General features: G+C 42.8%; 1 long non-coding RNA gene across 1 annotated transcript; it reads left to right on the top strand.

The window, feature by feature from the left end:
- Positions 1-1,989: 1,989 nt before the first annotated feature.
- On the top strand, positions 1,990-26,593 carry LOC144338449 (uncharacterized). The gene is made up of 6 exons (XR_013412625.1): positions 1,990-2,150; positions 15,770-15,966; positions 18,058-18,178; positions 18,350-18,553; positions 26,286-26,364; positions 26,454-26,593. It is a non-coding gene; the product is annotated as an uncharacterized LOC144338449 (long non-coding RNA).
- The last annotated feature ends 663 nt before the right edge of the window (positions 26,594-27,256 follow it).

The raw sequence follows: 27,256 nt of genomic DNA, 5'->3' as shown, positions 1-27,256 counted from the left end.
GGTACATCCACCTTACTTTCCTTATCCATTCCTTTAAGGATGGACACTCAGGTTGTATCCAACTTTCCTCCAGGTCATCACCAACAAGCTCAGTGAACATCTGCATAAAGATGTCCTTATAAACCTGTGCATGAGTTAGTTCCTCTAAGCTCTATGCCCGGGATGTGGGAGGTCACTAGATCATAGGGTAGGTACCAACTAAATTTCACTGAGACAAGCCAGATTGCTTTTTAAAAAGCCTGCACTCGTTACACACCTCACAGCCATGCACAAGTACTCCCCTCCCACATCTTCATCAACACTTGGCATGTTCACCTTTTTAGTTTTAGTTTTGGCCATTTTGATGGCTATAAGGGGTCAGGCACTTTACACACAATAGCAGATGCTTTGGGGCCCCAAGTTGCATCTTGGAGAAACTTTGATATCCACCGCAGTGGAGATGGACCCATTTGTGTGAATTCAGAGTCACATCAAGCCCCCATTGCCTATATCAAAGACTTCAGTAATCCATTTGTATTATGACTTCTCTTCTGTCCTCTGTTTCTCTCTCTTAGCTCCTTGAGGTTACCCCCAAGGAAACTACCCACAACCAAGTCCTCTGCTTTTTAGGGTACCCAATCTGAGACATATGTATTGCTCCTATCCCCACAACAACTCTGTGAAGTAAGTGTTCTTCCCACTTTAAAGAAGAGGAAATAAGCTCAGAAAGAGTAAGTGACTTTCCCAAGGTGATGCAGCTGATAAGTGACTGAGCTGGGATTCAAGCTCAAGACCATCGATCATTCTTTCATTCAGGTATGTTTTGCCATTGTGATGTGTGCTTTGAAGGATGCCAAAGAAGACTGGGTCTCAGCATCTGATGAATAATCTCACTGGGGAAACTAAACAATGTACCTTAAGCAGTCAAAGATGAGTACCGTTCTTTGTTCATTTATTCATTCATTCAACAAGAATTTACTGAATGTCTACAGTGCCCAATATTAGTGATATAGTAGTAAAGAAACACAGTGATTACCTTCATGAAGCTTATAATCTAGCAGGGGTTATAGAGAAATAATATAAATAATAATTGCAATTAATTAGCTGTGCATTCTTCCAATTACTTTCCATCAGTCTGGATTACATTTGGCTGCATAGAACAAAACCAGACTCCAAGAGCTTAAGTACAAAAGACTTTTTCTTCTATAAATAAGAAGTTTTGAAATAGGCAGCCTAGTCCTGATGCATTTGCTCAGGGAATTCGGGAATATAGACTGATTTTCACTTCTGGTTCTGCCAACCTCACATGGCTGGATAGTGGCTACTCCACCTCTCGACATTGTGACCGTGTCCCAGGAAAAATAATAGGATAAGAGTTAAGGAAAAGAAAGGGTTCACTTCTGCCAGGTCTTTCCCTTTAACAAAACAAAACCAAAAACCTTTCCTGGGAGTACTACTCAGCAATTTCACCTACGTCTCTTTGAGCAAAATTGGGTCACGTGCTTGTGTATAAACGCAGGAGAGTTTGAGAAGAAGTAGTTTAACTAAGTACATCATCACACTAGACGTAATGGGGGTTCTGTTAGTGTGAGAAGGAGCAAATCAATAGTGGGTAGTGGGTAGGCAGTATTGGGCACAATTCTATTCCGTCTCTCAATTTACATGTTGAATGAGCTTGGAAAAAGTCATTGAGTGTGAGGCAAGGAGACACCTGTGAGAACCAAAGGCCTCAACTGCTTCTCTTCTCTCAGGCTGTCTCCTCCTGCTCTCCTGGAGTATACTTGCCAACAGGTCTGTGAGATCTTGAGAACAAAGAGAGTGAGTACAGAGTAACACATTTTCAATTAAATGATGCAGAGGGGTCCTTGTCTCTTTAATTATTATCTAACGTCACAAAGATCATCTTTCTCTGGATTGTGACAATGTAGCTGATGCTGTGAGTACCCCACCCACATTCCCCTTAGCATTTACCAGTCCTGTGCATGCCAGCCTGATTTCTGACTGCAGGCAGCTGTGTCTCATAGTCTGTGGGCTTTCTCTGGCTGCTGTAGCCCACTACGCCTGCAGTAGGACTGGAGGCTTGCAGGACTGATACCCGTTCCCCAGAGCAACCCTCGACCAATGACCATCAGGAGTGGGTGGATAAATATCCCAGGTCTCTTTCCCTTCAGGTAGAATGACTCTAAGATGTATTTTCTACATTGTCTCCCAGAGTTCCCTAGTGTGATTATGTTCCACTTGCCTGTAGTGATAACTTGCTTGATAATGTACCCTTTATTGGTGGTCTTTCCTTCCTTGCCTCACTTCCTGTGATGGTTACTTTTATATGTCAATTTGGCTATTCTATAGTACCTTGTTTTTGGACAAACACTACTCTGGACGGTTTTGTGAAGGTTTTTTTTTTTTTTTTTTTTTTTTGATTGAGATAAATATTTAAATCAGTAGACTGTGAGTAAGGCAGATTACCCTTCATAATGGGAAACCCGTTATTTGGATGAGCCTCATCCAACCAGATGATGGTTTTAAAAATCCTGAGGTCACCAGAGGAAGAAGGAATGTGTGTCCAGATTGCCTTCCAACTTGCATTATGGCAAGTCCAGACAGCAACATCAGCACTTCCCTGGGTCTCCAGCCTGTCAGCCTGCCCAGAAGATTTTATACTTGCCAGGACCCACAATCATGTAAACTAATTCCTTAAAATAAATCTCTCTCTATCTCTATCTCTGTCTCTCTCTGTATCTCTAGCTTTACATACAAACATCCTATTCTGTTTCTCTGAAGAACCTTGATTAATATACTTCCTCATTTCCTTATTGGTTTTTCCTAAATAAACTATTTGCATTCAAATTCCTGTCTCAGGATATGCTTTTGGGGGAACCCAAACTCAGACAGGTCATGTGCCAACCTGTGGTCATCTCTATTATTAGTATGCATCATGGGAAAGGAGACTACACCAACACTTTGGGTAGTCATTCAGGACCACAGCTTGGTTCCCCAACAATGGCCTGGACATCAGAGCTCACTGTCTCATCTACAATAAAACTTCCCACCAAAATGCTGCTATTAATGCAACTCAACAATTAACTTACAGTTTTTGGATATCTCCATACATATTTTGAAGAGAGAGAATCTCACTCAGTTTTTATCATGTGTTTGCCCCTGGGCAAGTCATCTATGGTCAGGAAAGTAGAGACATATGGCAAAAACATGGGTATTATGTATGGTGGAAGCAAACCCTATGCATGACATGGACAATTTTTAAAGAATAGGAACTGGGCAGACACACCAATAAGCATCTGCTACGCTGATATTGAAGCAGTCTGCCAATTCTAAAACATAGTGTTATTAGCAATTATAATGACAAAGAACATGAGTGAGACTATGTAAATAGGATTGCTTATGGTTAAATCCACATCCTTATAAATGTCAAAGGACAGCTCACTGTGAGGATGGACTTGTTGTGAGGAATGATAAAATTATTGCAAATTTATTTCAAGGGAGGAGCTTCCACAGATCTGGGCTTCCTGCAGGTGAGGAAAATTAAACATATGGAAATGGAATGAAAGGTGAAGAAAGTGTTCTTTCTGCATGTGGAGAAAATATTATAAATAGATCTTAGCCAGGCAATAAGATTAAGGCATTTTGGGACTCTGAGCTTCTGTGCTTGTCATCTGTCTATTATACGATGTCAATAACATCTAGAATGCCTCTCACACCAAGTCAAGCAGGTATGGTCTTTCTCCTCTGCCTTCCATGGCGCCTCTCCTTCCTTTGAAGGTGTCCATCGTTGTGATTCTCTCATAAGGTCAACAGCTTATTTGAATTCTTGTGTAGAGGTTAAGTATTTTTGGACCTACTTTTATGCATATGTCAGTATCTCTCCCAGAGTCCCATCTGCCATTAAGGTCCCAATGAAGGGGGAAAGGTGTGTGCTTTCTTGGGAAGAAAATGGTTTTTTTTTTTTTTTTTGAGACGGAGTCCCAGTCTGTCACCCAGGCTGGAGTGCAGTGGCGTGATCTCAGCTCACGGCAACCTCCACCTCCTGAGTTCAAGTGATTCTCCTGCCTCAGCCTCCCGAGTAGCTGGAATTACAGGCGCCCACCACCATACCCAGCTGATTTTTGTATTTTTAGTAGAAACGGGGTTTCACCATGTTGGCCAGGCTGGTCTCAAACTCCTGACTTCAGGTGATCTGCCCACCTCGCCTCTCAAAGTGCTGGGATTACAGACATGAGCCACCGCATCTGGCTGAAAGAGGCTTTTATGTAGAGGAAATTCCTTCCACAGGAAGAGAACCATCTGCCCCGACAGGGGAAGCACATGGTTCAACTCTTGCTTCCCCACACTAGACTGAGATGCTGGAAGTGGAAGGGAAGATCAGTGACAGTGGGACTTTTGTGCTCTGCATTTGGAACTCAGATGTGAGAACTGCCAGACACGATGGCCCCATGATGCCCGGCTATAGCCGTATAGCTAGCAGCCAAGTAAAAGTGGCAGTGCAGTTTGATCAGGCAGTGTTCTAACTACCTACTGTTATGTAAAGAAAGCATCCCCAAATTTAGTGACTTAAAGTAAGGACCATATTGATTTTGACCATAAATGTGAAATCTGGGCAGAGCTCAGTGGGGAAAACTTTTCTCTGTTCCACAAAGCATCAGTTGGGGCAACTCAAAGGCTGGGGGCTGGAATCATCTGAGGGTTCACTTACTTACATGTCTTGCAGTTGATGCCGGCTACTGGCTGGGGCTCAGTGGGGACCGTTACCCCTATATGTGACCTTCCCATGTGGACTGGGTTTTCTCACAACTTTTTCAATAGGACCAGTTGGAAGCTGTATTGTCTTTTTATGGTCTCAGAAGTCATACAGTATCACTAAAATCATAACCATCATAATTACAAGCCTGCCAAGATCCAGCAGGTGAAAACAGAGTCCCCATTTCTTGAAGAATTAGTGTGAACTTCACATTTAAGAAAAAGATCACCTGGGGTGGGATATTTTGGTGCAGTCGTTTTTGGAAAATGCAATCTGCCACAGGCAGAGAGAGGGCAAAGAGACTGAGTTAGCACGTGGAGCCATCCTCAACTTCCTGGTGCTGTGTATGGAAGTCATAAATTCCACAGGCCCTAATGGGGACAACTGAGAGTCAATCTGGGGACCTTATCAGGGAAAGTTGCTGCTACCAGGCCAAGGGCTGAGTGAATGTCATGGCCACACCTCAAGGTGTCTGCAGCACCATCAAGAACCAAGGCTCAGTCATCCATAGGTTGCAGTGGGGTGGAGGGTGATTTAGATTCCTGGTTGCTGAGGAAGGCCAACAACACTGAGTTGGGGTGGATGTAAGAGTTAGGGAGATGCAATAGAAACAGCAGGAAGTCCAGGACTGGGGCTGGGCATTGCTAATAGAATGCCCAGAACAAATGCCAAACACTAATGGGGAGGACTGGGGAATCTGTCCTGGGCAAGACAGGTGAGAACAACACAGTTACAACAGCTTTGAGAAAAAGACGATGGGTCGGAAGCAGGGAAAGGATTCTGGTGAAAAGAGGAGCTGAACCAGTTCTCCAGGTTGAGGGATGAGGAGTCAGCTTCCTTTTGGGGAGCCCAGGAAGCAAGGAGTAGAGCACTGGCCTGTTTTCGGCATTTCTACACACAAGGGCTCCCTAAATTCTCTCTCACACAAAACTGTTGTGAGGCAGCTATGATTATCCTCGTCACACAGCTAAGGAAAAGGGAGCTCAGAGAGGTGAAGAAACTTGCCCAAGTCATTTACTAAATGACAAAGGCAGATTGTGTTCTTTCCCTCTCAGTCTTATCTAATAGAACTTTCTGAGATGATGGAAACGTTTGATGTCTGTGCTGTCCAGGATAGTAGCCACTCATCACATGTGGCTATTGAACACTTGAAATGTGCCTAGTGAGGCTGAAAATGTGAATTTTAAATTGTATTCAATTTTAATTCATGTAAGCTTAAATTTAGATAGTCACAAATGTGGCTAGTAGGTACCATATAGGTGAGGGCTGATATAGATCATTAGCAGGTCACTGCCTGCCTTAATGGAGTGGTGCCTTGCGTCTGTCTGATGGGGAGCTTTTGCACCTCTGTGTGTGTGTGCATATGCTTTCATTTTGAGAAAAAAATCAAACTTGCAGATAATTTGCAAGAGTAGTAGAATGAATTTCCATGTATTCTTCACCTAGATTCACCTATGGCCAACATTTGGCCATATTTCCGTAATTCTTTCTCTATACACATAAACATATACATATATACATTACACATACATATATGTGTTATTATCATTATTATTTTGATGACCGTAAATCGCACATATCAGGACTCTTTATCCTAAGAACTTTAGTGTGTATCTCCTAGGAACAAGGGCATTTTCTTCTAAAGCCACAGTATAATAATCAAATTCAGAAAATCTAACCTTGATACAATCTTATTATTTAATCTACAATCCATATTCAAAATTTGCCACTTGTTGCGTAATGCCTTCTGTACGTATTTTTTTTTTTTTTGGTTCCTAATCCAAGAACCAGTCCATGTGCACACATTGCATTTAACTACATCTTTTTAATTTCATTTAATCTGAAACAGTGCTTTAGCCTTTTGTTGTCTTTCATGACAAATAAGAATTCTGGATAGTAATTTTGTAGAATGTCTCGCAATGCAAGTTTGTAGAATACTTCCTCATGATTAGTTCACGTTGTGGCTATTTGGCAGAAGCATCCCAGAAGGAGTGTTGTGTTCTCAGTGCATCCTGTCAGGAGGCACATTATATCAGTTTGTCCCAGTATTAAAAGTGTTAACTTTGATCCCTTGTTAAGGAGATGTCTGCCAGATTTCTTCATTGTAATAGTATCATTTTAACTTTTATAATTAATTAGTAATGATGAAGATATATGTCAAAATTGTGTAACTATCAGGTTTCCCAGCAAACTTTCACCCAGTAGTTTTTATTATCCATTGAGGATTCTCACATGAATCAATCATTCCTCTGATGATTGCAAAATGGTGATTTTTTTTAAGCTATAATTTCTTGTAAATTTATTGGCTGATATTCCATGTGAGGAAGAACTTTTCCTTCTCCCCTGTTTTTTATTTTGCTTTGTTTGTCTATGTCAATATGGACTCATGAATTTTTGAATTCAATTTTAATTCAATTTAATAATAATTCCCTCCTGTTATTACTTGTTTTGATGTTCAAATTGTCCTAAGTATGTCCAGAAAGATCCTGGTCAGGCTGGCTCCTGTGTCCTTTTGACATCTCCCTGTCATTCTTTCAGTGCATCCTTGTGGTGCAGCAAAAAGTTCTAGGCTCATGTTGTGCTTTCCTAGCCCCAGTCCTGAAATCAGCTGTTTCTTCATAATATTTAAAGAATCCAATTCCCAAACATTTTTTAGTAACCAATATGTAGTGCATTTGTATTCCTTGGAAGCTGTTTAGAAAGAATAGTACAGAGTTGTAAATAAGTCAAATTCCTATATACCTCTTGTATTGCTGATGGTTTGGAGGAAACAACTTTTATATCAAGTCAGATTGTGACTTGAGAAACGGATCATTAGAAACGTAGAATAATTTTACATCATTAAGATTTAAGAATGTAGATGATATCCAGCAGGAGAATGACAGAATGGGCTAACTTCAGATTGTGTCAGGAAGTTACAAGCAATCTACAGGGGCTTAAGTGACACCTGCCAACATGAATTACTCTATTACTAAGATCAGGCATGATCAGTCCTCAAACACTTGGAGAGGGAGAGATGAGAAGGAAGATTTTTAAAAATCTCTAACTAGTATCATGGCTTAATTAGCCACCAAACTAGAATTTGTACAACCTAAAGAGGGTTGCCTTTCAAAGTAGGAATTGAAGGAATGTTGAGAGTAGTGGCAGCATCATCATAATCAGTATATAGCTCCCATCAATGACTTCTCTGAAAGAGAAACAGTCACTTAAAGGTTTTATTTATTTACTTAGAATTCATTCATTCATCCATCCATTTTGCTTAAAATGCAAAACCATTCTTTTTATTAACACATCTTTACTCAATAAAAATAAGCTAACCTTGCTTCATTAACAACATGAGCTCTGAGACATGCTGAAAAACAGTGGTTATTAGAAACTTTGCACCAAGCTTATTTAAAGACAACCATTTCATCCAAACATATGAAACATTAGGCAGCTCCATACATTGTACAATTTGTTCAGTGACATTTCTTGGAACTTGAGTTCTTTCTCCAGATCTTACAACCAACAGATTTCCAAAGCACTAGAACGCAGAGTCTGTCCCATTTTTTTCCTGCCACATCCAGATCATGCTATTTGCCTTGCTCAAACTTTCCCTTGTCGTAATGTTGCAGACTGATCATGGGAAAAGTATAAAAATGCTGGGACTTTGAGATTCCATTCTTGTTTTCTGAAAGGTACTGTTGCCTCCTATTTGATTTCTAGAAAGAGGGAAGGGATTGGCTGGCCCTAAATATAAGGCTACAGACTCGGAAGTACAAGAGAAATAGGTAGAAAATTAAGGCAAGGACTTAGGGTACACACAGTTGAAGACAGGAGTACAATGTAGGGGCTGAACTAGAGTTCAAAACTCAGGAGTTTTGAAGTCACGAGTGACTTGAAAACTGCGTCTAAAAAACTTAAGAAAAAAGAGAATGTGTCGGTGTATAAAGTTGGAAAGTCCAGGGGTAAATCATCAGGAATAGCTGGGCCCAGGCACTCAGTTGATGCCATCAGACTTCTGTGTCTTTCCTTTCAGTTTCGTTGCCCTCTGATATTTAGACAGGCTCTTTCTTCCTGGTGGCAGCTGTAGTCTTCTCACCTAGGAGCACAGAAACTCTGTTAGAAAGACTTTTTCTTCTCTCTAATTGTTTCTAGGGAAATTTCCGGGATTATATATCTTGTTGACCTAGCTTGGGTCACACATAGAGTCTGACCCAGCTCCTCTGGCTAGAGGGATAGAATGCTCTGATTGGCTATGTCTGGAGGATGAGCCCCCAACCCCACACCCCAGGAGTGGAGTCATCCTCACCAGAATCATGAGGATGAAGGGTGGAGGAGGTAGATCTCTAAAATAAAATCCATGTGCTCTTATTAGAAGGAGTGGTTGATGCTATTGTTGCCACAATGAAGATGCATAAGAAACTACCTTAAAACTCAGAGACTTAAAACAACTCTTCAGACTTTAGCTCATGGAGAACATCATCCATAATTGGTTACCTTCCTGTCCAAGTGTTAGAAAAGGGAACTGTATGTGCAAAGGCTTTGAGGCAGGAGAGATCTTGGTGTGTTTGAGAAACCAAAAGTCAGGCAGGGGAGGATGGGAATAGTAGGGAGGGGGTTTAGGTGAGAGACTCATTGCAGGTAAAAAGTGATTTCTTCAGATTTATGTCTTAGTAATTTCCCTCTGCCTGTTGGGTAGAGAATTGGGTAATTAGATTGGAAGGGACAAGAGAAGAAGTGAGAGGTCTGTTTCCATAGTCAATGCAAGCAACCAGCTGGAAATGGCAGAGATGGTGTGAAGTGGGCAGATTCTAATAGCATTTTGGAGGAAACGGGGTTGACAGTTGCTGATTGGGGGTGGTGAGGGGAGGGAGGAGTAGCAAAGATGCCTGATACTGGGCAGCAGTGCAATGTCAGGGAATGCCCAGGAAGCTAGTGGGTCATAGGACAATTGCACACTCCCAGGGGGCTGGTAGGAACATTAATTAGTTCATATTTGTCTGCATATTCTCAGATAAAAGAGGCTTTATAATCTTCAAACGAAGCATGAAATTTTGAACCGTGTAGTGCAAATGAAGATGGGAATGGTTGGAATGGTAGACCAATTACAAGGAGCTTGAACGTTCTTGGTCAGCATCTCTCAGACAGCGGGTACTTCTGCTGGCCACAGAGGGTCTTTTCATGACCAATCTTCTATTCCAGCTGAGATGAGATCTTTTATTTTAACCTGAAAATAAAAGCTCTTTCCCTGAAGACAGTACCTGCCATCAGGTTAATTTCTTCAAAAAGGAAGAAGAACAAAAAGGAAAGACTTACAGAGTCTTGGGAAGATTATCAAAATCATTAAAACTTCATTTGAACCTGAGGCAGCCTCGATGTAATTCAGAGATGTTCTCCCAGGTGGGTGTGCTTTAGGGAGAGGGGTAAAAAAGGGGGTCTCAGGAAGGCCTGGGGTGGGGTGAAGGTAGCAAGAAATTATTCCCAGGAAGTAATTCCAGTGGATTAACATTAGATGGTAGTTTCTTCTCTTGGAAATTTGACGTGTGTCCCTTTTTTTTATCTGAATATTCTTTCCAGGTTGCTCAGATGAAGCGTCAAAAATTATATTAAAATGCTAGTTAGGAAATATCACCCCCAACAAACCCTGTTTATCAAAATGTTAGTGGTCTCTCTGGGGGCCCTGTGTTCAGTTTGTCAACAAGCTGGAGCCGTGGAGCTGGGGATCCGTGAGGCCCAGGAGCATGATTTAATTAATATCCTACCCATAATACCTTGCTGGGTTTATGCAAACAAAGCCCTGTCACTCCTCACCTTAGGATTTACCCTCTCCTTGAAGCAAGTATTTATTTACCCATGGTTTGACCTCATGATGGTGTTCAGCAGATGTGGATCTTACTTATTTGCATTGTTTTGTGACAGTTGGAAAATTCATTAGTGGTTCAGGGATAAATCCTCTGCGGACTGCCCCAGTGATAGGTGAAGTAAGAGGGTTGTCACTAATTAATCCTCCTCTTCAACGATGCTGGATATTAATGATAACATAGTACCCCTTTCAGAAATTGCCTGTATCTGTTTGAAATTTGGGGGGCAAAAGTGACAGAAACTGCCTCTTGGCTACCTTGGGCAAAAGGGGCTGTTAAAGGATGGTATTGGGAGCTTAGATAAATGACAGGGAGGCAGGAACACCGGGTGGGAGCCCAGCTGTGTGGCAGGCACTATAGGGGCTGGTGCAGGACAATGCTCTTGGGGCAAAGGAGTGTCCTGCAAACCATCTTCTGACTGTGTGTCACTCTGCTCACTGCTCAAGGTCCTCCCAGAAGATGAGGTCACATAGCTGCCCTTTGCTGGATGAGGCTAGTGAAGGAGAGCCCTCTTTGGCTTCCATGGGGAGTGGTGAGGCCCCTTGGGTACCATCCCACCCACCCACATAACACAATGGGAAAGAGGAAATTCCTCACCAGCATAACTGGTAGTGGGAGAAGGTGTGCAGGGCCAAAGTTTGACCAATGTCCAGCATCCTGCGTGTTGTCTGTGAATCACTGCCAGTTCCCAAAGCCTGCAGGCATCAAATTTTTTGCTGCAAAATGTCATATCTAAGGAAAAATGAAGGGAACTGGGATTATTCCACTCAACAAATCAGATTTGGGTTGGAGTAGAGCTTAATGGTGTGTCACCCCACTGTCTCTCTGTAAAGCCCAAAGCACTGTTAGGCTGAGGACTTTTGTTAGCTCTTCACACCAACTCAGTTGTAAAGTGTGTGGTGTGGGGATTGTCATCCTGTTTTATACAGATGAGAAAGATGGGGCTCTCTTCCCACGCTTTTCAGTCTGCAGCAAGCTACATCTCTATGAGGAACGTTTATTTGACAAGGGCTTGCCTGGAAAATAATGGCCAGCTTGTTTTCATCTATGCTGAAAGGCAAAATCGAAGAGATGGGCTTTATGACAGACACACTGATCGGGCAACCAAATGATAAAATGACCTTATACATTCAACACACGTTTACTGCATATCTGTGATGTGCAGTCTAGATATTAGCAGGCAGAGTGTTTTATGGGGAGCATTTTAGGGTTAGGCAGGCAGAAGGACAACCTTCCCAAGTCCCTGGGCTGTCTTGGAGCAAGCACACCTTCCTCCTCAGAAGCAGTCGATCCTAAGGACAGAGAGAGTCTTATCTATAAGACTGCACCAATTGGTAGAGTGCACCAATTACTCAAACGGCTCGTCATACAAAAGTGTATTTTGGTTTAAGGGCAAAGCTAAGGATGGGAGTAGGGAGCACACAGACCTCTCTCAGCACGCTCTGTCTCCTCTCTACCTGAGAAGATTCCCTGGAATGAAATAAAGCTTCAGAAGCTTTGGGGGCTGGGTGTGGTGGCTCCTCCCTGTAATACTAGCACTTTAGGAGGTTGAGGCAGGAGGATTACTTGAGGCCAGAAGTTCAAGATCAGCCTGGACAACAGAACGAGACCGCATCTCTACAAAAAAATTAAAAATGAACTGGGAGTGGTGCCATGAGCCTCTAGTTCCAGCTTCTCAGCTGAGGAAGGAGGACCAACTGAGTCCAGGAATTTAAGGCAGTAGTGAGCCATGATTGCACTACTGCCCTCCAGTCTCGGCAACAGAGAGAGACTCTGTCTAAAAAAGAAAAAAACAAAACAAAACAAAAACAGAAAAAAAAGGAAAAGAAACAAAGGAAAACAAAACAAAACAAAACAAAACAAAAAAGAAGAAGAAGAAGATGCTTTTGGGCGCATAGAAGTAAGAAGAAATAGAAGATAGCTTGGAGGGAAGGGGGTATTTCCTTAAGCTTCCTAATATGCTCCCGGGGCGTCTAGTACCCTGGGCATGTTGATAACTTCCCTGTTATCTCCTGGCCAGACCAATCTTCAACTCCAGGTTTGCATATCCAATAGTCTCAAAACTGCCATATCCACAATTAGGCTCTTGATTTTCACCACCGAATTTGTTACTTTACCCGCAACTGTTATCATCTCAGAAAAGGGCAAATCCCTCTACTCTGTTGCTCACCTTTGATACCTTACTTCCCATCACCCTCCTTCCTCCAAGATCTAATCAGTCGCTACTAAGTACTGCTCATTCTCCCTCCACAAACTCCCAGGACATCTCTTCCACTGCTTTCCATTCCCGAAGCCACCAAGCTAGAAGCAGCCCACTCCAGCTATTCCCTTGATTGACTGCAGTTTCTCATAACTGATATTCTGGCCTCTCCAATCCATGCAGCAGTTAGAGTGAATTTTAAAAACCTCTCAGCGTTATTTCAATGCACTTAGGATAAAACTCCAGTTCCTCCTAAGTCACGCATGGTGTTGTAGTTCACGTCTCATTGCCAGAATTCTCCCTTCCCTCTCTGTGCTCCAGACAAGCTAGGTCTTCCTTTGGTTCCTCCAGTGATTGTGATGAGCTCTCACCTGCCTTGAGGCCTATGGAAGGCTGGATTATCCAGAAAGATGGCAATGCAGATTTGAAAAGTTCCTGTCAGCCTAGTGGCAGCTCTGAGCAAAGGGTGCCCATGAGAGCAGCCCTTTGTTGGGCAGAAATGGCCAGCCGAGAGTACCACCTCCTTGCTCAGCTGCTGGCCCAGGGCCGCTCTGAGAGGGATGTGACCTCAGCTTAAAAGCTGAGGCTGACCCTGCTGAAGCCAACAGCTGCAGGCTGTCAGCTAACTGCAATTCTCGTAGTTGGGCAGCAAATCTTTCCCTGAAAGGGGATCTGGACAGTGCTTCCTCATATGTGCCATAGGAAGTCCACACATCTCTTTCTCTTACTCCCACCTCTCCCATTGATATCTGTCCCTCCAGTAGACTGCCAGTTCTATGAGGGTGTGCATCCAGTGCCTAATACAGTGCCTGGCACACAGTGGGTACTCAATAAATATTTGTCTAAAAAAAGTGAAAAAGGTAGATAGGGAGGGAAGGAGGGATGAAGGCAGAGAGGGAAAGGAGAAGGGATGGAGTGATGGGGAAAGAAATAAAGGGAGAGAGGGAAGAAGAAAGAGAGGAAGGGGAAAGGGGGAAAGGAGAGGTGCAGGGAACAAATATGTGGGTAACTGAATGGGATCTAAGCTCATAATGGCCATCCTTTACCTCTTTCCCCTTTGTATCTGCCCTAAATTTCTATGTTCTCCCACCTCTGGGCCTTTGCATGTGCTGTTCTTTCTTCTTGGAAGACATTAACCTGCACTCTTTGTCCACTCACCATTCAGGTATCAGCTTATTCTCACGTTTGTAGGGAGGTCTGCCCCTGAACTCCTTTATCTATTAGGATAAGTTTACCTGCAAGTAACAGAAGCTTAATATAACAATGATTTAAACAAGTTAGAGGTGTGTTTCTTGCTCACACAAATGCCCAGAGGTAGGCAGTACAGAGTGGGTTTGGCTATTTTGCTCCAAAAAGTCTTCAGTGACCCAGGCTCCTTTTATCTTGTTTCATCCCTTATGGTCTCCATTCCCAAAGTCACTTGTGATCCAAGACAGCTACCCTGATTCCAGTTATCACATTCATATTCTGGCCAACAGGAAAGATAAGGGGGAAAGAAGGGCACTTTCCGGAAATTGCATACACCATTTCTACTTATAGCTATTGCCCAAAACTTAATGGCCATAGCCAGCAGCAAGGAAAGTTGGAAACTGTTGTCATTATCTGAGGTAGCCATTGTTCAGCTAAAATTTAGTATTCTGACTAATAATTAAGGAAAGGATATTGGAACACAACCCCTAGGAGCCTTTGCAATAATCCTCATGTAAATGAGTTATTTATCTTATTTGTTCCCATAGCTTCATCCACCCCTCCTTTAATTCATTCCAGTTATATATGTTTAGAGCCTATTTTCGACTTTTGAGTTACACGATGACAGTGATCTGTCCTATTTTGTTTTTCTCTTCATTTCCAATGCCTATGCACATAGTAATATGAAGTAGATATTTGTTGAATGAATAAATGAATGAATGAAAAATGCCTCTCATATAGGTTCCCATAGCACTGGGAACACACTTATGTTACAGCAACCATTATATTGTAGTACTATGTGTGTATGTGTGTAAATTTTTTTATTGGCAATATAAGAGATGGGTTAGGAAATATTACCTTGGGGTATGTTCATTCTAACCTCCCTGAGATGGTTTTTACAATGTATTGCAGGTCCCCTTCAAATACGAAAATCCTTGGATGCTCAAGTCTCTTATATAAAATGGTACAGTATTTGCATATAACCTATGCTTATCCTCCATATACTTTAAATTATCCCTAGATTATGTATAATACCTAATACAATGTAAATGCGATGTACTGTCAACACTCCGTATCCACAGTTAAATCTATGGATCAAAAATACATTTAAAAAAATTTGTAAGAAACAGTAAAAAATAACAATATCATAATGAAAAATAATACAAATTATAAAACAATACATTATAATAACTATTTACATAACATTTACATTGTCTTAGGGATTATAAGTAACTAGAGATGATTTAAAGTCTCTGGGAGGATGTGTGCAGGTTGTATGCAAATACTACACCATTTTGTATAAGGCACTTGAGCATCGAGATTTTTGGTATCCACAGGGATCCTGGAACCAATCCCTGTGGTTACAAAGGGACAGCTGTAAATGGCCGTTATACTGTATTGTTTTTCTAATTTGTAATATTTGTGTTGTTCTATTGTTACTTTTAATTCATTTTTAAACATTTACAATCCCTGGTTGGTTGAATACATGGATGAGAAACTCGTGGATAGAGAAGGCTGATGGTATTTTTAAATTGGAATTTTAAATTTAAAAATAATACATGCTTATCATTTCAAATTAATATGCAGATACTTTACCATAAAAACTGAAGCCTTCTGGTGTAGATTAGATTATTGGACACAATTCTTCACCCCTTCTGTATCCCTCTCTACCCTTTGCTCTGTCCCTTAACTTTGGAGCATGGCCATATGACATGCTTCAGCCAATGGGATGTTAGTAGAAATGAACCAAGCAGCACCTTGCCATGTGCTTATGTGGCTGTGTTTTACCTCTTGTGTCTCTGCCAGCACCATGAGATTATGGGCTGGGATCACTGGGGACTGTTCTCCCCTGGAAATGGCCACTCGTACTTGTGGGTCCATGACTAGCTGACCTGAGCCCATTCCATGGTGCAGACCCAAGCCCAGCAGATCTGCAGCCAAAACCAAAGTTGCTCAGTGGGGCCCATGCCACATAAACCAACCCATGGTCAACCTGAACATAAGTAAGCAAGAATTGTTGTTTTCTAATCATTGAGGTGTGGGGTTCTTTGTTACAGCAGCAATAGCTGAGTAATAACGTCTCTTTCCTCTCCCTCAGACCTTTATTCTGCTTGTGCACACATATTTCTGTGCAGGTATATGACTAGACTACGAATTTCTTGAAAGTGTGGATTGGGTCTTCTTCATTTTTATCTTTTCCCCTTAGAATAGTGATTGAAAACACCGTGGAGTGGGAAGACAAGTCGTAGCATATGACATTTCCAATCAATAACATACTGCTGTGTGACCTTGACTAAGCTGTGTGATCTTCCTGTGCCTCACTTTTCTTATTTATAAAATGGGAGTATTAAAATCTACCTGACATGGCTGCAGAGAGGAAAGTTTGAATCTCCTAGCAGAGTGCCTGGCATGAATGTGCATTACAGACCTGGCATCTTTCATAGTTGGTACAAAATACATGTGTGTTGTTGCTTAGGTAGATGTGCCTGAGATGAATAAGGAACTGATGTGAATAATGAGGTATCTCAGAGTGCCTTGGTGACAAGTCAGTGTCCACCCTTTAGTACCTTCCTTGTCTTGTCATTGTCCTTTGCTTTGAGCTCATTGAACCTCACAGCCAAGTTTCCTGGGAAGACAGACAAGCATCTTGTCCTTTGGATGTCAGCTGGTGGGGTGAACACGAGCCAAGCAATCAGAAGCCCTAGATTCTGAGGGCTTCTTCAGTCCATTAGGTAAACCATTCAGCCATCATTGCCTGGGCCCAATACCAACCATGAGCCAAGGAGATTTTAGTATTCCCATTTTGCAGACAAGGAAACTGAGGCATGAAAAAATGTAACGACTTACCCAAGAATGAAACATGAATTACTGTCTGAGACAAGGGTAGACTCTTAATCTAGTGCTTTTCTTCTATACCCCACTGCCTCGCAGACTGTCAGGAAAATGATGTAATCCACTCCGAGAATTCCCCTCTGGAAGCTCCCCCAACCCCAGCCCTCAGCCTGTCTATCTGAAGATAAAAACAACCACAAATTCAGTTTACATCTTCTTTTACTCCCTAGCCTGTTTGAGCCAAGGCTGAATGGTGCCAATTTGCCTATGGTGGTTTTTATGATGTGGGCTGGGATCACTGGGGGCTGTCCTGAAACCATCAAATTCATTTCAATTAGAAGTGTAACTTAATGTACAATTTTCAAACCAGATTCCCTAGGTAAAAGAAGGCCATTTTGTTTTCTGAGCTGCCTCAACCCAATGAACAGTATTTCCAGGTACCAGTTATGCCCAATTGTGCACCCTGGTTGGGGCATTTTCTCCAAGTTAATAGGAGGCACAACTCAGTCGAAAGGAGGGGTGGGGGAGTCCGCATGGAAAATGGCGGCGGGGTGGGGGGATGTGTGTGTGAAATTTGAGCCAGTATAGATCAATTCCAGAACACTGCCCAGGGATTCCTAAAAAAGAACCCAGGGAAAAATAAATACATCTCATCCTTATTAACACTCCAAGCCCTTAAATGAGTCCCGATGTTAATCCCTAAGAGATGCCTAAATGCCTATTTCAAATTGCTGCCCCACTTGTCTTATAAAACAACTTGTACTTCTTTTTATTCTCTCCATGTTCAAAAATAAAGGAAATTCCTTTTGCAGTCTAGGGCCAAGGAACAACCCAGGCCTGGCTTTGATTACTGAAAGCCGGAGAATTTTGAGTGAAAGCTGCAGCCGGCTGCCAGCCTTGTTATTAGCAATAAGCATCAAGCCATTCTCAGGAGAGCAGGGGCCTTTTGAGAATGTCAGACAGCAGCCTGCACCTTCTTTTGACAGCACCTGCAGTCACTGCTGGAGGTACAAGCCTGTCCAGAACTCCATTTCCCCTTGGCTGAATCAGCAGCCATAATCAACAGAGAAATAACCCCTTATATTTATATAATATCTACCTACAAGCAACTGAAATTGCCATGATCCTGTTTAAGATTCGACAATGGCTCCCCATTGTCCCTCAGACCAAGTCCAAATGCCTAGGCTTATTATTCCAGGTCTTGTGACAACAGAGCCCACCTTAGTTATGCAGGAGCTTTTTTATTTTCTTTTTTAAAACAGATTTTTAGCCAAGACATTCTTTTGCAGCCTAAGAGGGTTATTATGGAAAGGTGGAGAGATCTCCAAACCTGGAAGGCTTGCTTCAAACCCTAGCTCTACTCCAACTACAGGATTGGGGCAGGCAAGTTACTCACTCTACCCAGGACTCAGTTCCTTTCTCATTTATAAAATGATGCATTCAGAGTAGATGATCTAATCTAACATGTCCTTAGTGAATCTGAAATCTTATATATTTTTTGCTCTGTTAACAGCCCTTTCCAATCCTTTTCTCCCCACTCTGCTTCTATTCTAGAGTCTGGAAGAGCTAAAATGTTCATTTCTCAGCCTCTCCTTCTGCCAGCAATAAGACACTGGGAGGTCTGTTGATGTGGCAGATGGCTGTGGCGTGCCCTGTGTCCCATGCCCACAGTCTAATCACCTCTGACTTCAGTCACAGCTGTGGTGGACAGTTCCGTGTGTTCCAACTCACCTCATGCAAGACAGCATCCAATCTCAAGTATGTGCTGTGCATCTTCCTGCTGTCTGCTCCAGGGCCTTCTCTGACATTATGAAAGCCCACTGTGCCTGCACAAAAACAAAACCTGAAAGTGTGGGATTCATGCCCTTGGGATCGACCCTCAGTCGATGGAGAACATGGCCCAGTAGATAGATGCTCCAGTTACCTGTCCTTTGGGGGTACACTCCTGGGAGGCATTATGTACAGTTATTGGGAGGTCTGGGTGCAATCGAGCCTCTGGGGCCCCAGGCAGCAACCTTTTTAACATGCCTTTATGTTGTCATTTTTGTCTTTACTCTCTCATTCTCCTTGCTTCCTCTTGTGCATCCAGGGATCAGTTACCAAATAAGCTATGTGCACTCAAAGTTTTTGTTTGGAGCTCTGCTTTTGAAGCTATTTAAACTAAAAGAACTGGCATCACCTTCTCTCTGTCTTCTATCTTCACTGCAAATATAGATGTGATGGCTGGAGCTAAGCAGCCCTTTTGGGATCAGCATGACGGAAAGGCTACAAAAGTGTCAGAAATGCCATCTCTGGCATTTTTGAGTGACCAAATCTGCAGCAGCAACTGCCAACTTTTAGATTTCTTGCTATAGGAATTTAACCTCTATTTAAGCTATTGCTACTTGGATATTTTCTTAATTGCAACTGAACACAATCCTAACTGATGTATTAATTGTGCTCTAACATGCTAGGATCATTTTTAATCTCTTTGCCTTGTCCATGTTGTTCTCTTTACCTGAAGCACCCTCTCTACTCCTTCTGTTGCTCAAAATGTTCTTGTTCTTTCAAAAACCAGATCAATATTCACCTCCTCCTAACATGTTCCCTCCAAAGAACCACGGTCTTTCACACTTTACAAAATTATTCAAAACCTTTGTATGTGTCGAGAAAAATGCAATCTTGTGTTCAGCACTAAGTAGACCCGGGATTGCTCCTAGGCATGGTCCTTAGGTTGATCTCACCTAAACCGATAGTTTCCCAAAGGCAAGGCCTGCATTGTCTTGTGCGTTTTACAACCTCCCACACATGATAAAGGGGACCGTGGAGTGACAGGGCACACGTTTTACTTAAGCAAATTAAACCATGGCTATATGTGAGTGAGTGTGAGAGGGAGAACAATTTAGGTGGGGTGGGTGACTCCACACTGATTGCCTGGGATGGGAGAGATTCTCTTGGTTGCTCTAGGCTCCTCTGTTTCTATGTATCCTGATGTGACTGTCTCCTTCCACTGCATATGACTTTAATATTAAACATAGCTTATTATTATTATTATTATTTTTCAATATAACGTGCCCACACAGTGCAAGCCAACTACCTTCTCTAGTGGCTCACAGAAGAAAGAGTGATCTATTTGGACACCACGGGGATGGTGGCTGCTCTCTAGTGTGTTGTGCCTCCGTGAGAGATTTTGATGGCTTGAACTCCTAGGCTTAAGCAATCCTCCCACCTCGACTTCCGAAAGTGTTAGGATTACAGGCGTGAGCCACTGCACCCTGCCCCTTAATGCCCTTTCTAACTGCTTCCTTGCTGCCCTTCTTGGGTCACATCAGGCTGCCCTATTCACTCCCAACAAGTTACCCTTCTAAAGGGTGTTGCTGAGCAAGACATTCCCTTGCTGGGGAACTTTCAGTGACTTCCCTTTCCCCATGGAATGAAACTCACATTGTTCATTTTATTTTTTAACTAAAGGGAATCAACCACTATTGTGAGAATATATTACTTACAGAGCACCACATTTGGTTTATGCTATTCCTCCCCTCCCCCATTAAATGCCACTCCCCCACCTCAAGCTTTGGAGGTTCTCCCCTCCTTCAAATGCCATGTCTGTCCCTTGAGACTTTCCAAATATCTTCAAATTAAAAATTTCCTCCCTTTCTTCATCCAGAGCAGTGCATACTTCTACTATAGTTTTCATAGATATGCTCTTGCATTGTATTGATTTTTGCTTGTGGACTGTCTCCTTACTAGGGTGTTACTCATTTTGTATATCCTGGTGGTTTGGGGTAGAAAGAGAGGTGATGGATGGTGTGGTGGCAGTGGTGAAAAGACCAAGCCTGGGTGGCAGCATGCGAGCTTCAGCAACACCAACTCACAAAGTGATTCCAAATATTTGAATTCTACATGTGAAGAAAGTTAAGGCTCATTACCTCAACCAGTTAATTTCAAGTATATTTTCCTTTGCACAAGAGTGCTGTATCACACAAATCTGTATAAATACATTTTAAAGTACTCTTTTAATAACTATACAATAAAAATTCTAAGTGGCATGAAAGCATTGAGTTATAATTTAAATGGTGGCATTTTTTCCCCTGATTGATACATAAAATATTGGGAGGTCTTATATTGATGGTTCTAAGATTCAACGAAATATCCCTGCCACAAAAGACAAAAGACAAGCAATGGGGCTCCTGACCCTATCTTGGCCATCGGGGAGGGTTTTCCTGAGGAAGTGACATTAAGTTAGGATCCATGCAAAAAAGGACACTAGGAAAGGATTCTTCAATTCTCTTAGGTGAAGGAAATAAAAATATAGCACCTGTTTCATCCTGCTTTCATGAGATTTCCCCCACCAGAGGCCCATAGCTCCTCAGCAGGCCTGATTACCAGCTCCCTTAGATGTAGTTCAAGGCTGATTGTGCTGCATTCAGTCCCTGCCTCTTAACCTGTGGATGAATGACACTGACTGAGGCAAGGAGTATGCAACTTTTCGGGGAAGGCAGAAAAGTCAACAGCCTGTCCCTCCAGTGTATGATGTCCCCATTGCTGCTATGTACATTGCCAGATTGTGACACTGATTTTTCAGATCTCAAACCTTTCTTTGGTTTGGGGTTTCATTTATGTGTGTTCACCACCTTGAAAGGTAACACTAGAAGAAGGGTTTTTAAAATGCTGCCTTGCAGCAAGGGGAAGGGATCGCTTATCTTGGACACACACAGAAAGAAGTAAACCAGAGTCTTTGGAGGTTTCCAAAGTGTACTTCAAACCAGGAGCTAGATGAAAGTGAAATAAACAAAATGCATCTTTATCATAAATATAAGCCAACAGGTTAACCAATAAACAGATTTGGCAGAGATAGTGATATCTACTTCCTTCCTTCTGGAAGATTTGGCTAATCGATCACGGAACTGTCTCCTACTATGTCCAGATTGAGCCTCAGAATTCTTCTCATCACACTGGTGCCAGGTAACCTCTGCCAGTCAATTAGGAAACTGATTGATTAGGGCTTCACTTCTGGGGGAAGGAGCACTGGAATCCCAACCAGGAAACCTGGCCAGTATGTCTAGCTGTGCTTCCAGCCAGCTATGTGGCTGTGGGAAAGTAATTTAATTTCTCCGAGCCTCAGCTTTCTCATCTGTAAAAGGAGGGACTTGATCTGAGTTCTTTTCTAGTTCTCACATCTTAAAACTATGAAAAACAAATAGTGGTAACATTGGAAACCCATGTGGGCTTAGAAATCACATCAACATTTTGAAGGTCTACTAGATGCTCAGTGCGGCTGTTAAATAATCTGTAAGGAAACAGAAATGTAAACTTAAACAATCAAGAGTCCACCAGTTAGGTCTGGGAAGGGACACTTGTGAATATGAAAGAATTAGGATAGTGAGAAACTCTGATACAGAGACAGCCAATGGGAATTCACAGAGAGAGACTTCAACTTCTTTGAAGAAGTCCATGGTGATCGAGTGGTCAGCTGTGCATTTTGTGAAACGTACCACCTTGTGTTCATTTTCCTTTTTTCCCTGACTCACTTCTTTCCCTTCACTCCTACTGTCCTGTCACTTGCCTCATACAGCATCAGCAAGTTGGCCTCAGCCTCTGTTTTCTTGAGGACACCAGCTATGATACCAACCAAACTTCACTTACTTCTATAGTTTGACTTTTCCAGTATATAAATGCAGGGGAAGGGGGCCTCAGATTTACTGAGAGATTTTATTATACAAAACTTCCTTCACCTCAAATGCATAGACACTCATGTAAAATGTCATTTGGATTTACAGATGAGTTTCCAGTGAGGCTACATTAGGAAGGAACACTCATTAAGAATAGATCATTGGCCAAGAGATATAAGTCACTGAGCCAACTAGTCTGAGTTTAGAGCTTAGTCTGAAGACTAGCTCAGGACAAAATTGCAAGGCGGTATGAAGACTTTCCTTGGTGTCTCCTTGCCTGTCATTATAAAGAACCTCTCCCCATCTTCCTACCAAAGAGACACTTTTCTTTTTATGTTCTAAATTCAGGCAGCGACTGAGGCCAGGAAGAATACAATAAACGTGGATTAAAGTGATAGCTTATCACAACTTGAGGTCTAACTACCACTCAAGGTAATTTCATTTTGATAGGGAACCCTTGAAAATAGAAGATCATCTCTACAAAAATCTGAATATCTAATAGTAGGAATTCAGGCACTCTAACAACCGGCAGGTAAATTACTCTGTGGTGAGCTTTTGCTTATTTGACTCTACAGAAGTGACTCTTAACTGCCACTTTTTGCAAGGTGAACTAGAAATGGTTATCTCACCAGGAAACTGAGCCTCAGAGAGGTAATGAGACTTTCCCAAGATCACTTAGCTGACTAGTAGCAGAGTTAGAAATAGCTCTACCTCTTCTGCCAGTACTCTGGGAGAGATGAAGGAGATCGAAACTTGGGAAGCCTTTCCTGGGATACTGTGCACTTATGAAAAGTTTCTTTTTGCAGTCTGATGGATTAAGAAGGTCAGCAAATGGAGGTCAAGGGCAGGTGGGCTCAGAGAACTGTTCTGTCTAAGACTGCCCCTGAGAAGGGTTCTAGCATGGCTGCCTACACCAGGTACATGATCAGTCCCTTGAGGATCTTCCCAGTCCCAGGCAGAGCTGCAGCTGGAGTGGTGGCATCAGGAGGTTAAAGACTTGCTTCTGAGTTAGAAAGTCCACAGCATGCAGGCCGTGCACTGCCAAGAGCAGGGCAGAAGGGCTCTAGCTAAAGAGGTCGTTTCCTCCGCCAAGGTTCTAAGCAGTCCAGGAAAAACCCTTTGGCTTCTCTGAGCCTTGGTTCTCTGAGAAAAACAGAGGCAAAACCTGCTTTCCCTACCCCGAAGCATTGTTGTCGTGCCACAAGGAAATTTTTTTCTAAATTTTAAGTGCTGCATAAACACAAGATGCCAATGGCAGAGATAAACTTCTTACCACAGAGCATGCAGTAACTTGACGGAAGAAGCCTGTATTCATTTCTTGTTGCTGCTGTAACAACTTACCACAAACTTCGCGACTTAAAACAACACATATTTGCTCTCTTACAGTTCTGGAGGCCAGATGTCTAAAATCAGTCTCACGAGGCTTAAGTTAAGGTACCAGGAAGGATGGTTCCTTCTGGAGGCTCTGAGGGGTGAGCCCATATCCTTGCCTTTTCTAACTTCCTCACATCACTCCAACCTCTTGCTTCTGTCATCACACCTCCTGCTACAGACTCTGATCTTCTGTCTCCTCTTATAAGCACCCTTGTGATTACATCCAGTCTACCCAGATAATCCAAAATGATCTCTCCAACCCAAGGTCCTTAAATTAATTACATCTGCAAAGTCTCTTTTGCCCTGTAATGTAATGTATTCACAGGTTCTGGGGATTAGAATATCAATATCTTTGGAGGTAATTATTCAGCCTATCATAAAGTCCATTCTCCCCTCTCTAGCATAGCTACTTTCTGCACTATCCCCAGAAAGTGTCCTACTGTGAGCTGTCAGTATCCCAACCATGCTCCTACAGTACTTAACATTTTTGTGTATGTGGGTTGGACTTCCAACTGCCAGCACCTGCATCTCTGCCTAAGGACTTTTGGTCACTGGAGCCTGCTCTGCCTGTGCAAGAGGGAGGTGCCAGGGAATCGAGGTCCTCATGCCCTCCCCATTTCCTGGGAGGAGTCTTTAACCAATGTCTGATGGGATCTGGTGGATACATACCCCAACCCTCTTGGCCCTTGGTTTGGATAACTGAGGTGTGTTCTACATACTGTTTCCCAGAATTACTCTCCAGTTGCCCACAGTGGTAACTAGCTTGATAACACACCCTTAGTTGGCTGCCTGCCCTGTCTCTTTTCCCCTACTCTTCTACATAAAGAATTATTGGGGCTGGGCACGGTGACTCATGCCTGTAATCCCAGCACTTTGGGAGGCCAAGGCAGGCAGATCACGAGGTCAGGAGATCGAGACCATCCTGGCCAACATGGTGAAACCCCATCTCTACTAAAAATACAAAAATTAGCCAGGCACGGTGGCGCGTGCCTGTAGTCCCAGCTACTGGGGGGGTGAGGCAGGAGAACCACTTGAACCCGGGAGGCAGAGGTTGCAGTGAGCCGAGATCGCACCTCCGCACTCCAGCCTGGAGACAGAGCAAGACTCTGTCTAAAAAAAAAAAAAAAGAAAGAAAGAAAAAAGAATTATTGGGAGATAACTTTTAGAATTGTCTCTCAAATTAACTACTTGCACTCAAATCCCTACCTCTAAACTAAGACACAGGTCTTGCCAATATTTCTTCTAAGCCTTGTTCATGATGTTTTCTTGCCTGAAGTATCCCTTTTCTCCTCCTGCCCACCTGTTTGTTTTTCCAAGCCCCTCTTCTCCCTGGGGTCTTCCCCAGCACTTCTGTGAGCTCAGCAACCTTTCCTCTTGCTGTCTATCCCATGTGGTCCCAATAGGTTGTTATCTGTATCAAATAATTGGGAGAGACAGTGCAGCATACAGGTTAAGACAACGGATTCTGAAGCTAGACTATGTCGGTTCAAAGCCTCCTACACCACTTACTACCTGAGCAATAGTGAGCAAGTTACTCACTCTCTCTAAGCCTCAACATGGGGATGGTAATAAAACCAAGCTATTGAGCTTACTGTGAGAAATAGATGTTAGCATAGACAGTTTTCTTAGAACGGTGCTTGGCATATAACAAACACCCCATAAGTCATACCCATCATTAGTCTCTTTAACAGGTTAGTAGACAGTGCACTTATAGCATTGCATGAGCCTCTTTCATATACTTATTTAACCTGCAATTAAGCAATTAATTTTTGTGGGTTCAATATCATTTTCTCCTCTAGACTATAAGCTCTTTGAGAGCAGGGACTAGTTCATGTTTATCCCTGCTTAGCCTCAATGTCTAGAGCAGTGAATTGGTGTTTTATAGTTTTTTTTTTTTAATGAATATTATTTCCTCAAGGAGAGATAGAGAAAGAAACAGGGTCTGATAAAATATGGAAGGAAGAAGAGGCCAAGTGGGAAAGAAAAACAATTTCTATGTAGTCCTGCCTGGAGCTCAATGGATGCCTGAGTGTGTCCAGATAGGAGGCTCGGAGCAGTCAGCAAGCCCTGGGCAGCACTTAGAAGCACTTAGGCCCCTGGGCCTGTGATAGACAGATGTACTTCCCAGCTTCCCCTTCAAGGAAGGCCTCCCTGCCCAGCTGCCGGGAGCATGGTCAGCAGGCAGCCTTCAGCGGTCAGTTCCTTCTGGGGAGCATCTAAGCTGCTGGGAGCTGTCTGGTCCTAGGTCATACCTTTCCCTTGGGTGGTCCACGTCCCTCCACTAAGCAGTGGGGGAGTATAAAGGTCTAGCCATTTCTCTGCCCAACATGAGACTTTCTAGACGCGAATTTTGTCCACAGCACTTCACTGGGTTGGCTAAATCTTAACCAGGCGTGCAGGGCAGCTTGAATCCCACTCCTTGCTGACCTCCGCTCACTCCTACTTCCTCTCCCTCCCCTTCACAGGTGTGGACCTCTAACAACCATTCTGTATCACAAACTTCATCTCTGCTTCCAGAGGGCACAGCCTGGAACAGGAACAAAGGTTCGACCTCCTTCCAAGTTCAAGTTAATATTTGAGGCTCTGTTTAGAATTTCAGAGACCCAGAGCCACATTATATTTTTCCTCTCTAGGGATTTAACTCCTCAGTGACGTTAAGTATCCTGACTGAAGCCTGGGAATGTTCCGTACTCACTGTCCTGTGGCTCAGACAAATGAGAGCTGTTTATCTTTCAACTCCACTTAGAACAGTACATTTTTAAAAACTCATTAATTCAGACTGTTCTTATTTGGAATTTGTGATGATCCAGAGAGGGGCCCTCTGGGTGTTTGTTTACTTCTGCATTATCAGGGCAAAGGAGCTCACCAGGCAAACGGAGAATGTAAGCAAGATTGTAAGGGAACCATCTCAACAACTTTAAAGAGAGGAGAGAAAACTTTTATCACTTTAGAAGCACCAGTTTACGGTCCCAAAATTCATGTGACATTCTTATCAGTTTATTAAAGCTCATATAAAAATATTTTTATTTTTATTTTTTTTTGAGACAGAGTCTCACTCCGTCACCCAGGCTGGAGTGCAGTGGCACAATCTTGGCTTATTGCAATCTCTGCCTCCTGGGTTCAAACAATTCTCCTGCCTCAGCTTCCTGAGTAGCTGGGACTACAGGCACACACCACCATGTCCAGCTAAGTTTTGAATTTTTAGTGGAGACGGGGTGTCACCATGTTGGCCAGGCTGGTCTTGAACTCCTGACCTCAAGTGATCCACCCACTTTGACCTCCCAAAGTGCTGGGATTACAGGTATGAGCCACCTCTCCCTGCAATCAAAATACTTTTTAAAGCAACCCATTGGTGGTCTTTTGGCATTACTCTATGAACTTAAGTTCAATCTGATGCTCACTGAACCCCTAGTTCCTGCAGAGCATGAGGTACCCA

This window comes from Macaca mulatta, chromosome X (assembly GCF_049350105.2).
Source record: "Macaca mulatta isolate MMU2019108-1 chromosome X, T2T-MMU8v2.0, whole genome shotgun sequence".
Taxonomy (NCBI): Eukaryota; Metazoa; Chordata; class Mammalia; order Primates; family Cercopithecidae; genus Macaca; species Macaca mulatta.
Note: the sequence above shows the minus strand (reverse complement) of the source record. Positions and strands in the feature narration are given on the sequence as shown.